The 12,481-nt window shown below is 38.1% G+C and overlaps 1 protein-coding gene across 6 annotated transcripts in view; it reads right to left on the reverse strand.

Moving 5' to 3' along the window:
• The window catches only part of mcf2l (MCF.2 cell line derived transforming sequence like), a 149,648-nt gene that overhangs the window by 100,799 nt on the left and 36,368 nt on the right, over positions 1-12,481 (reverse strand). The window lies entirely within an intron of this gene.

The following is a 12,481-nucleotide window of genomic DNA, read 5'->3' on the forward strand; positions in this document are numbered from 1 at the left end:
CCTGGTTTACTCATGAATTGGTTAATCAGTTAAAATTCATGAGTAAACCAAGCTTTTCTTAACCTGAAAGATTTGGGGGGGGGGTCTGAACCCTTAAACCTTCCCCCTCTGGCTACAGATCTGCTTTATCGCCAGTAACTCTCCTATTTATTTCTATTCATTCATTCATACATTCCATTTATATCCCATCTTTCTCTTAATATGGAACTCGAAGAGGCATCATACACTGCTTCAATTACCATTACCAGACCTGCTGAAGCTCCCACACCGATGGCTGATGAGAGCAGAGGAGAGGAGATTCAGGAACTGGCAGGTGGAGCACAAGTGTGCACAACCTACATTTAGGATGAGTGCCTTCAAAAGGTCTTCAAGCACTGACAGATCAATGGAACAGCTTCCTGTGTTTGTATGTACTTGGAGGGCAGTGATGCCTGAAACGAACTGCTACAAGCCAACATGCTATTGAGAAGTGAAAGAATGTATATGTTGTCTATTCCTTGCAGGAAATCCCACCACCACTTACATTATGACTCAAAATATGTGGGATTCCATGCTTATAAGCTTATAGAAAACAGCAGATTCCTCTCCATAATTTCCAGGTTAGCAAAGCCAGCATATGACAAAGCCCATCACCAAACTGAGTAAGAACATAAAGTCCACTGATTTTCAATATGGATTAAAAAAAACAAACTCTTAAGCAGGCAGAAGTTCAAAAACAGCTTTTACAATAAATCAAAGAACTATCAGCTAAGTAAAGTTATGTGAACCCTAAAAACTATGTGTTGATGCAGGTTCAGGTAAAGGAAATTATTGGGCTTCCTTGGATAGATGTGACCAGGTCTTTCCACATGATCTTGTCTAGCCATATGAAGATTTAAAAATGTATTTCTAAGTAAAGCTAAAAGCCACTGGAAAATTTTTAACTGATCAATAATGTAGATGACATGGATATAAACCTACCAGCCACAAACCACCCAGTTGTCTTTTGTAAATCTGGGTCACCGTATAGTCTACACAAATGTAAACAAGGATCTAAAAGAGGTCTAGCAGACCCACAAGGTAGATGGGATGGGAGGCTGGATTTGTTGCAATATGTGGTAGTCAAGAGGTTTTCCTTAACTAGGTTTAACACAAATAATGGAATCTGATGATTTCAGACACCCTCACTGTTTCCACAAGCAGCCAGCATGTTTAACAGAAAATGAAAATGGGGCAATAAGCTTCAGTGATAATGCAACTATGATTGCATTTTATTTAATTTATCTCTGCAATGACTGTGTCTGTTAACAAATCAGAAGGAAATAGGAAATGTGACAACATCAGGCAGAGAGAAGAAAAAAATCTGACAGCATGATCCAGGTTGTTCAAAACAATAATCATAACCACACAGGATTTCTTTTTCCATTTCCATCTAACAATCAACAGCAAACTAATTATCACCGTAGAAGACAGCACTATCCCACCGTGTTAATTGGGAACACTGCATGAATGACACCTGATCTTATCCTCTCCCGTGACAAGAGCCTTAGAGCAATATGAATTTTGAAGGACCCAGTTATGATGTAAATAAACCCTTTCACCCTTTTCAAAAGATGCCAGTGCCATTAAAATGCCCTCTTGCTCGTTTTTCTGACACCTTTAAAATTGTCAAGATCTATCCTTAAATTGTCAAGATCCATTTTCTCACTAGATAACAAATCTGAGTTGATACACTCTGAGAGCCATGGATAATATGGTTCAAAGAGTTTTTAAAAACAGAATGTAGGTTGTGTATCCCTGATGTAAGAGCACCGAATGCTCCAAAATTTCCATCATTGGTGTCTGAGATAGCAACACCTTTGCTTTCTGATGGTTTAATATACACACATTTTGTTTCATGTACAAAATTATTTTAAAATACTATGCATTTATAAGTGTAAGGTGGTATATGAAACCTAATTGAATTTTTAGACTTGTGTCTCAAGTCCAAGCTATCTAACTACCGGTATATATTTGTAAATGCTTCAAATACAGAAAAAATCAAAAACATTTCTAGTTCCAGCATCTGCAATAAGAGATACTCAATTTGTACCTAGTGTGGAAAAACAACAATGATGGTTACTTAAACAATTTCAGATACATAGCAGCTTTGACACTTCCACTTGTTTTAACCTGATTAGTTAAACAGAGAATCCTTTGACAAAGGAGGACAAGGATACATGATCCATTTCCTCAGAGGAAAGCAAGCAAACAGAAACAAAAAGCTTTTTGGTGAGGAAGGTGTTTAAAAATAGATAGGAGCTCTGATTATGTGAGAACTAGACATTGTGTCTGCAGAGATTAAAGGAATGGCTTTCATATTTGAATTGTCCATTTGACTGAGTATTGCAAGAGGAAGCCAAAGTGATTTTCAACCACAGTTGACTACCTCAAGGTATAGGGCTACAGGGGGTTACCTATATTTAGTAAAATCTCACACTTCATATTAATGTGTTGTGTCTCAAGAGCAAAGCCATATAAGCAGCACACCAGTCCTCCTATTTTCTTGTAAGCAAAAAATAAAAAGGGAGACATGCTGCATTTTAAACAAGGGGTGAGAACTGTGCCCCCTTAATGTTACTGGACTGCAAAACACAGCAGTCCTCACTTCTGGGAACTGCAGTGCAACAAGATTTGGAGAAGCATGCAATTCCCAAGTAAACCAGTTGGTCACTTAGGTAAGACAAACACTGCCACGAGCACCATCTTTTATTTGTAGCAGTAAAGCCTGACAGATTGTGACATTTCTGAATAATTTTTGCTGCCACTTCAAAAGGACACACACCTATAACTAGGCAAAGTGAAGTGCCACCTTGGAAGAAAAATATTTTTCCATGTGATTATTGTTCTGAATTTTGGATGTTTCATAGATAGAGATAAACAACTATATTTAGAGCTGTACCAGGTCTTAGTAGCTCAAGCCAAAGGTGATTCCCATATTTTTCTCAGTCTTCCCCCTACTCCTACTTAAACTATCAGAAGAAAAAGGCCTACTCTTTTTTTTTCTAGAAGCTTACTGAGTACCTTCAATGAAGGGACTACTGGGTTGGATGGAGTGAAATATTATGGGACTAGAGCAGTGGTTCTCAACCTGTGGGTCCCCAGGTGTTTGGCCTACAACTCCCAGAAATCCCAGCCAGTTTACCAGCTGTTAGGATTTCTGGGAATTGAAGGCCAAAGCATCTGGGGACCCACATGTTGAGAACCACTGGAATAGAGGAACCTAGAACATAGTTGTTGGGAATCAGGTAGGATGTAATGAGTCTTCTGCCATTCCCCCAAGCTAGGCTGTTGTCCTCAGCAATAATGAAGAACACTGACCCAGACCCAACCTTGGCATAACAGTTAATAATAATAATAATAATAATAATAATAATAATAATAATAATAATAATAACTTTATTTATACCCTGCCACCATCTCCCCGTGGGGACTCGGGGCGGCTCACAATGTTACAAAAATAACAGTGAAAATACATTAACAATATACACAGTTTAAAACACAAGAAGATGATAAAACAGAAGTTAAAACGAAGGTTTATACAACAGTAATAATATCAAACAACCACCAATGTAATTCAGTCAACTTCAAAGGTGTGTGTGTGTGTGGGGGGGGGGGGGACACTATAGTAGCAATATAAAATAAAATCATTAGATTAAAATACCCTGATGAAAGGAACTGAATAACATTCAGAATAGAATTATAATGAGGCTGGTCATCCAATAGCTGTCTCTCCAAAGGCCAGCCCAAACATCCAGATTTTCAATTGTTTCTTAAAGGATGGTAAGGAGGGCGCCAACCTAATCTCCCTAGGGAGGGAGTTCCAGAGCCGAGGGGCCACAGCCGAGAAGGCCCTCTCTCTCGTCCCCACCAAACGTAACTGTGAGGAAGGCGGAAATGAGAGGGGGGCCTCCCCGGAAGATCTCAGAGATCACGTAGGTTCATAGGGGATGACACGGTCACGAAGATAGGCAGGTCCCGAACCGAACTCCACACTGCATCAATGGTCATACATTTACCACACAAGTGAGCAGCCCAGAAATTTTTGCACAAGTGATTATCTGGGCAAAGGTCGGGACTCTACAAACATGCCAACTTGGCAATGACCTGGTGCCTGAACATATTTTGACCATCCACAAATCGCTGGTGGATGCCAGCACTAAATGGCTGACCGGCTTGAATTATATCCCACAGCACTATGCTCATGAGTTTTTCCCTAGCACTGAATTCAATCTTGGCCACCATTCAAACGTTATTCCATATGTAGATGCACCACTTTTGTTGTCTCAGGAAATGTTCTAGGATGTATTTGTACCTGGTTGCTGAAAAAAACAATAACAAAGACTGCGCTGCTAAACTTCAGGTTGCTTTCTTGATCAGTTTAACTTTATTCTGGGATGACTAAATTATCGCCTTGTTTGAAACAAGCCTTAAAGAACAGGGATGGAGGCTTTAATCTGTACAGCCTTCTTTGAGCTAGAGCCCCCGGTGTGCTAAGCAACAATGTGTATTGCACTTAGCTCAGTACATCTGGAAGACTCAGGATTAATAAAGGTCATTTAAAGAAAATTAAAGAGTTCAATAGCGGTTTCTGTTTTTGAGGGATGAAAGATATCCAGTGGCAGAAACTGTATAAATATGTCTTTGCTGTCAGCATATGGACAGTGATAATTTTTTTCAAGGCTACCTTTGAGCCTAGAGAAATGTGAAACAGCAAAATGCTCCCTTAGTTTCACTGAACTAAGGAAGCATTTTGATCAAATACAGTATGACTTTCTTATCCACAGACTCAATAGCCATGGTTTCACTTACCACAATCCAAAAAGTGTCTGTGGGCCTCTCTAGGTCCTCCAGTGTGATTTTATGGTATTCCTTTGCCCCAAGCATAGTAAAAATATGGGGTTCACTATTATCTGTGAATGGAGAGCATCCTCATGGATACAGCAATCATACTACACTCCAAACTAACCCAAGCCAATGAAGGCAGCAGTCTTTATTCTCCAAAGAAGGGAGTTATTTCCTAATCCTGAAGCGTGCTCATAGAGTTCGTTATCTTATTATGCTGAAAAGAATGGGCTTTATGGCTCTCATCCCTATACATCCATGCCACAACTCATCAAAGATAAGTATAAGTTCTCTTCCCCATCTGAACTTAATAAGAATCCTGAAGTTCCTTCAATATCCTACAGGCTCTACTACTCTGAGGGCCCTTCCAGACAGGCCTTATATCCCAGGAGTTGATCCCAGCTTTTCTGCTTTAAATTGGATTATATGAGTCAGCACTGCCACACAATCTGGGATAAACAGAAAACCAGGGATCAGATCCTGGGATATAGGGCCTGTCTGGAAGGGCCCTGAGTCAGCTCCAAGCTGCTGAAACTCAGAGCAACTGCAGCTGCCACAGATCCAAATCTTCCCCTTGCACCTGCGCTACACATAGGAGAAAGCCCTCATTCATTTCAATGCAAAAGCTCCAATCACCAAGATTTCTCTTTCAAGGATTTCATTGTGGCATCACAGCTCTGAGGCTTAAAGTTAAAGTTGAAGGCTCTGAGTAATATGTAAACTATGAGAACCAGTGGTGCGGAGAAGTTGGGGGATCACCATGTTATAAGTTACTTTCTCGCTCTCTCTCTCGCTCTCTCTCTCTCCCCCCCCAGTCCCGTACATGTAAAAGGAAGGAGGCTTTTTCATTTTGTATTCCATCTCCCACGATACAACGGACAGTCCATTTGTATCAGTATCATATATTCATAATAAAATTCTCCAGAATTTACATAACGATATATTACTATAAAAAGAACTAGGATTTCAGAGCTTATTTTTCCATATTTCAGTTCATGGCATAAAAAGATATCACTTTTGACCAATACTTCCCAGTGCTGTTATTTTTTAAATGGCACCTTGTAAAATATTTCATTTCAGTTCTCATAGTCCTTTCAAAATAGAGCAAAATATGAAATACAGACATGTGTTCTCATGAGAAGTGCATAATGTCAGCATGAAAATTAAAACACGTAGGACAGCAGCCAACTGAAACAGATGTGAGCACAATGATGCTTACACAATGTAATAATGAGGTCAAGAGTAAATAAAAAAGAACAAGTTGAGTATCCCTTACCCAAAATGCTTCAGACCAGATATGTTCAGGATTTTGGAATATGTGCCCATAATCAGAGATTTTGGGCCCAAGTGTAAACATGACATTCATTTATTTTCATATACAGTAGAGTCTCGCTTATCCAATGTAAACGGGCCGGCAGAACGTTGGATAAGCGAATATGTTGGATAATAAGGAGAGATTAAGGAAAAGCCTATTAAACATCAAATTGAGTTATGATTTTACAAACTAAGCACCAAAACATCATGTTATACAACAAATTTGACAGAAAAAGTAGTTCAATACACAGTAATGCTATGTAGTAATTGCTTTATTTACGAATTTAGCACCAAAATATCATGATGTATTGAAAACATTGACTACAAAAATGCATTGGATAATCCAGAACGTTGGATAAGCGAGTGTTGGATAAGTGAGACACTACTGTACATATGTATATACCTTATGTATGTTGTACCATATACACCTCATATACACCTTATATATATACCTGAAAGCAATTTTCTGCAACATTTTAAATAATTTTGTGTGTGAAACAAAGTTTTTGTACACTGGACCATCAGAAAACAAAGGTATTCTGAAATACATAGTCAATATATTTAAAGTTAAGGCGTATTGCTTTTTCAATCCCTGGAAGTTTTTTTTTTCATGTGGCCTATTTCTCATTAGTTTATTTGGGCCTCTGGCATGTTATCAGAATAATGCTGCGAAAGGTGAGGTTTCCTTAAAATCCATGAAATTCCATTAAATCCTGGATGATAATTCCTTCCTCCTCTCAGATTAAAGGAACCTTCAACCATTATTATTCTCAAAAGTTTTCAATCAAAAATTATTACAGCCATAAGTGTGATTTCTATATGGACAGATTAGTTGATTAGAAAACAATCTGAAAACCTGGCCCAAATCTCTTTCAATCTGGTTTCCATAAAAACAATTAAAACAGACTCTCAGTGGTAAAAAGAACTTTGGATCCAACAGATCTCAGAATTTCTTCAAAGCACTCTAGACTAATTGCCTAGAAAGTCTATTTTGGATTCCCCACTTCTAGAAACACTGCCACTAGTACTTTCATACTCATGATGCTTTCCCCACACATATCCAGGACCTCAGAGATGGATGTACTGCTTCGTGAATTGAACACTTCTCTATCAGGAGGACTTTTTCACCCTCATGCCTCTCTATCCAAGGAAGTTAAGATTGCCCTGACTATAACCGCATACATATTTGGAAGTACTTCTACTCAAGAACTGGGAATGTCAACTAAAGGAATATATGAGGGAAAATTCAAAGAGCAATGGATTTAGAGAGGAAAGTCTCTTCAAGGCATGAACACTACCACACAAATAAAAATACTGATTTTGAGGCATTCTATATCATGAAGGGCTTCATACGAAGAGGACAGGTTTCTCTTCCCAACATCACTCTCTAGTGGCGAATATAGGGGCTGCACTGTATTTTACCTTATTCTGTATTTAGCAGTAAAATATTAATACTGTACTATAAGACTGATTTCTAATTGCTACAACCTTTGCTCTTAACTTTTTATTGCTCTCATGCCATTTTTGTTTCATTCTGAAAGCTTGTTTTCCATACCATCTGCATAGGGCCTCTTTATCAAATTACTATCAGTTTTGCAAGTTAGATATAGAACCCTTCAAAATGAAAATGCAGAAAGCCTGGTGAATACTGTGGATTTTTAAAGTAGTGCTTTGGTCTATTTTTAGAGTTCAGATCATTACAAATACGTTTTAGAATTCCCTTTCATTTCTGCACATACATAATTGCTAGTATCCAGTGTTTTACCGTGTCTGGCATAACGGTCCCCTAGAGACTGGGCATTTTTAGCACTGCTCACTCCCATAGTTGCACAGAACAACTAAAAGACTAATCATTTCCACTATTTTCAGAACTGATGAATGGATAGAAAAAATACTGTTGACTCTTTAACTATGTTTTTTGGAGGAACTTTTAAGATAGATAGCTTCATAATATTACTGGGAGCTGAGAAGCAGAAATATGAATCCTATTTCCCAATGGAGGAATCTTTCTTTCTTTGGAGTTATACACATTTTTAACACATTTGATTGTCTGTCCCAAAAGCAAAATCAACCACAATAGCTGGCAATATGGGGCATAAATGGTTTGAATAAAGATTATGAGGTTTTAACCAGATTATAGGCATTAATTATAAATGCCGAGATGTTTCCGAATCATAGCTCTATTTGTTTTATACACATTTAAGTAATATGAACAATCATGTTTATATTGCCGTTTTCTACTTCTTCATATCATGCCCTTCTGACCATTCTAGTGACATTTTTGGTTCACCATACCTTTTTGTAAACTTCATATATATAATGCAGTGGATTCATAATCCACAGAAGTTTGTGTTACAATAAAAGCACCAGACTTTGAAATTCCTAATTGAATTCAGTGCACACACACACACACAAAAGCAAATCTATTATAGTCTTTCCCTAGTTTGCTTCTAGTGTTGTATTATACTGAAATCAGTTGGAACTCCCTTCCCCAGTTAATATGTAACGGCATTCTGTTTTAGAGTCGGATGAAAGATCCCAGGCCAACTGGGGAAGCCCACTGTGCTAAAGCTTCCCCAAGCCTGGAGTTCATTTAGATGACTTGGCTGTGCATGTCAACCATGGAAATAGGGAGCGGCTGGTCAATAACTGCAGATCCCCTGTTCTGTCATCTTTAATTGGATTTGACCCAAGGACTTGACTTTCTACTTGTTCCCAAAAACAAGAGCTTTTAGGATGACTGTTGTAAAATTTCATCTCTGACATGTTTTGGACAACAACTTCATTCTATCTTCTGGATTTCCTCTATTAACATTTGATCAAGTCCAGTTTCTGACACTTCATCATGCCTTACAATCTATGCGCCTACTCACATACTGAGTAATTTAAATCAAGACAATTACTCCAAAGGATTTGTGGCAACTGAGCCACTGTCTGAGATCAGAAAAAAAAAAGAATGACCTGAAGCTGCTAAATTGGTGGAACCGAACACTCACACTTTACAAGAAATACTGCATGGTAAATTTCAAAATGGAAATCTTAACTGCAGATATAAGTTTGTTATTGTTGATGTTGTGTGCCTCCAAGTCATTCCTGATCCCTGATAACACTAGAGTATTTATTTATTTATTTACATCATTTTTACTCCGTCCTTCTCACCAGGAGGGACTCAGGGCAGCTTACAACAGTCGGCAAACTACATTCAATAAAACGACATATTAATAAATAATAAAACAGTACCACATCAATTAAAACTCTAATTAGACTCTATTAAACCATGAACTATAAAATTTAAAATGCATGTATAGTTAAATTTGTCCGCTAACACCTTCGTGTGCACCTTGATTCACGTCATATCGACCTCAGATGTTGCTTCTCGAACGCTTGAGTACATAGCCATGTCTTCACGGCTTTCCTGAAACCTAGTAGAGTTGGAGCTTGTCGAACACTACTGGGGAGGGCATTCCACAGCCGAGGAGCCACCACCGAGAAGGCCCTGTCCATCGTTCCCACCAGCCGCGCCTGCGAGGCAGGTGGGACCGAGAGCAGGGCCACTCCAGATGATCTTAACAACCTAGTAGGTTCATAGGAGGAGATACGTTCGGACAAGTAGTTTGGGCCAGAATCGTTTAGGGCTTTATAGGTCAAGACCAGCACTTTGAATTGGGCTCGGTAGCATATTGGCAGCCAGTGGAGCTGGCTTAGCAGGGCCGAGAAGTTGCAACATACCAAAGATCAGCTACTGGGTTTTCTTGGCCAAGAAGGATTCAAACCCTGGTCTCCCAGAGTCCTAGCCCAGCACTAAAACAATTACACCATGCTGGCTTGTGCTCTCCCTCCAAATAAGTAAGATAGCTGACATTTGATTAGGTTGATTAGATTAGCCCTCTAAGCATTCACTCAAGAATTTGCTATTTGATATATGTGTGTATTGCATCAAATTGCTGTCTGTTGTAAGGCCGCCTTGAGTCCCCTCTGGGGAAAGAAAGGTGGTATATGAATATGGTAAATAAATAAAGAAGACTTGGCTGAAGACATGGAGGGAGGTGAAGGTCATACAGTTGAACCCTGCTTGGTCTCCTGTCAGCTTTCTGTTATTGGATGTACGTTTTTGCAAGATGACTATAATTATAGTTAGTTGAACACACCTATACTGTTCCAAAAGACCAGAAATCCTTATAATTCAGGTTTCCTATATGGGTGCTGTGCTCTTCAGATCTTTCCTAGGGAGGACAGGAATGAAAGGAAGTTAAGTCATCCTTAGCTCTTCCATGCCAATAGGAAAACTATTTTTGGAAAATTCTTGAAGAAAGCAAAATAACTGCTTCAAGGTTATAATGACCTTCAAAGGGAAGTATGAATCTTGATGCAGCTTCTCCCATCACAATTCAATAATCTGTTCCTTACCCCACCCTCACTTTCACTGAAAAGAAGTAAGACTGAGTCATATATGCATATATCTGGAATTAAATCCAAACATCAGTCTTAACCCATATACAGACACGCCGTTTATCTTGATAAAGGGTGATTTTGCAAAACTGCCACTACTGCCAAATTTTATGAAATCTGTAGCTTTTATGAATACATCAAGTTATTAATTGCTTACTTTTACAAAGGAGGTGAATATACCTGAAACCTATTACCCCTTGTGTATCTCATACTAGAGTATAGATGTCTCCATGTTTCAGGTTGTGTGTGATCAAAATTAAACCCGTTTGACCTTGGCTTTGTCCTAACAGCTATTTCTATTTTCTATAAAATGCTTTCCTGGAACAGAAGTGTGGTTTTCAACCAGCTCTGTTAAGGTGTCTGGTTCAAAGTAGCCTTTAGGAAATACAAGGCTAAGTATTTAAAAATACAAGCAGAATTCATAATTCACACACCATTTCATGAAACGAGGTTAAACTACATTTGCTGTGACAGGGAGAACAACATGTGATTTTCTAGGCGTTGCAAGTCACAGATGGTTTTCATGTTCACCTTCAGTTCTTATACACCCACTGAGACATACACAGCTCCACCTGAGTTTTCAGCATTTCTGAAAATTGCAGATGCCTATCAGCAAGAGGAGGAACACACAGAACTAGCACTCAGCTTCATTAAATTTTATTAGAAAGATTTATTAAACCTTCCCACTGGGTTTGCAGAACTGAAGAGAGATTGCAATCATTTAAAAAAATAGGAAAGAAAAGCTAACAAATGAACCAGACAAGCAGTAACATAATAAATAAGAGATTGGTGCAGGAGATTTAAAAAAGTGACAGATGATCAGCCATTTGCCCATTCAAAGGGAATCCTTAATATTAATCACAGAAGCTCTAAATACCAACCATTTTGTTAATTCTCCCAAATATTTGATTTTTTTTTTTTTTACAAAAAGGAGAATCTGGAATTATGGCAAAATAAAAGCAACATTCCTAGCATAAAATTGCATATAAGCAGCATGTTTTTATTTCTCCATCCCCACCCCCCCCACCCCCATTTAGGGCATGTAGGCAGAAGGTTTTGGGAATATAATTGCTTTGAAAGTCACACAGAAAGGAGGGTGTTTAGTGCAAAAAAAATATCTATATCACATTTATCCCTCTTTCTGGGTGATGGATTTGCTTACTATGAGCAGCACAGGATTATTGCATGTAATGAAATAAACCCTAGAGACAGAAGATCAAAATAAAACAAACTAAGGCAGGGATATAGCTTGAAACAACTGTACTTCTTATTAGGCATTGATTGCATTACACACATGTTATAATATCCCCAAATTTTATGGCTTCAGTTCTTTGTTCCGTAACAGAACAGTACATGACACTAATAATTAAATAATGTTAAAATGATATTTATTAAAAATATAGAAAGAAATATTTTCAGTTTTCAAAAACAAAATGAATGAATGTCTGATTAGACAAAGTCTTTATGCCTTCTGAAATATTATTTGCCATTTTGAAAACTAGCCTGGAAGCATTATAAAATTAGCCCACAGCCATCTCTCTGTTAAATTAGTATTGCAGGCTATATTTTTTAGAAAGCAACCAAGCAGAAAAAACTTTGATTTGTATCTGATTAGTATGAACTGGAAGCCATGTATGAACAAATGCTTATTACATTCTTCTACACAGACCTCCATTTATTTCTACAAACAAAGCCTATCAATGGTATGGTGAGGGTCCTAGAATCAATTAACAGATAAGCACCCTTCCCACCAACAGAGAAACACACAATTAAATAATCACACCAATTACAATGGAGTTTTTTTTAAAGATCCACCAAAAAAGAGAGCCCAAACCCTAAGTGTCAGATACACAAT

Source organism: Anolis carolinensis, chromosome 3 (assembly GCF_035594765.1).
Source record: "Anolis carolinensis isolate JA03-04 chromosome 3, rAnoCar3.1.pri, whole genome shotgun sequence".
NCBI classification, from domain to species: Eukaryota; Metazoa; Chordata; class Lepidosauria; order Squamata; family Dactyloidae; genus Anolis; species Anolis carolinensis.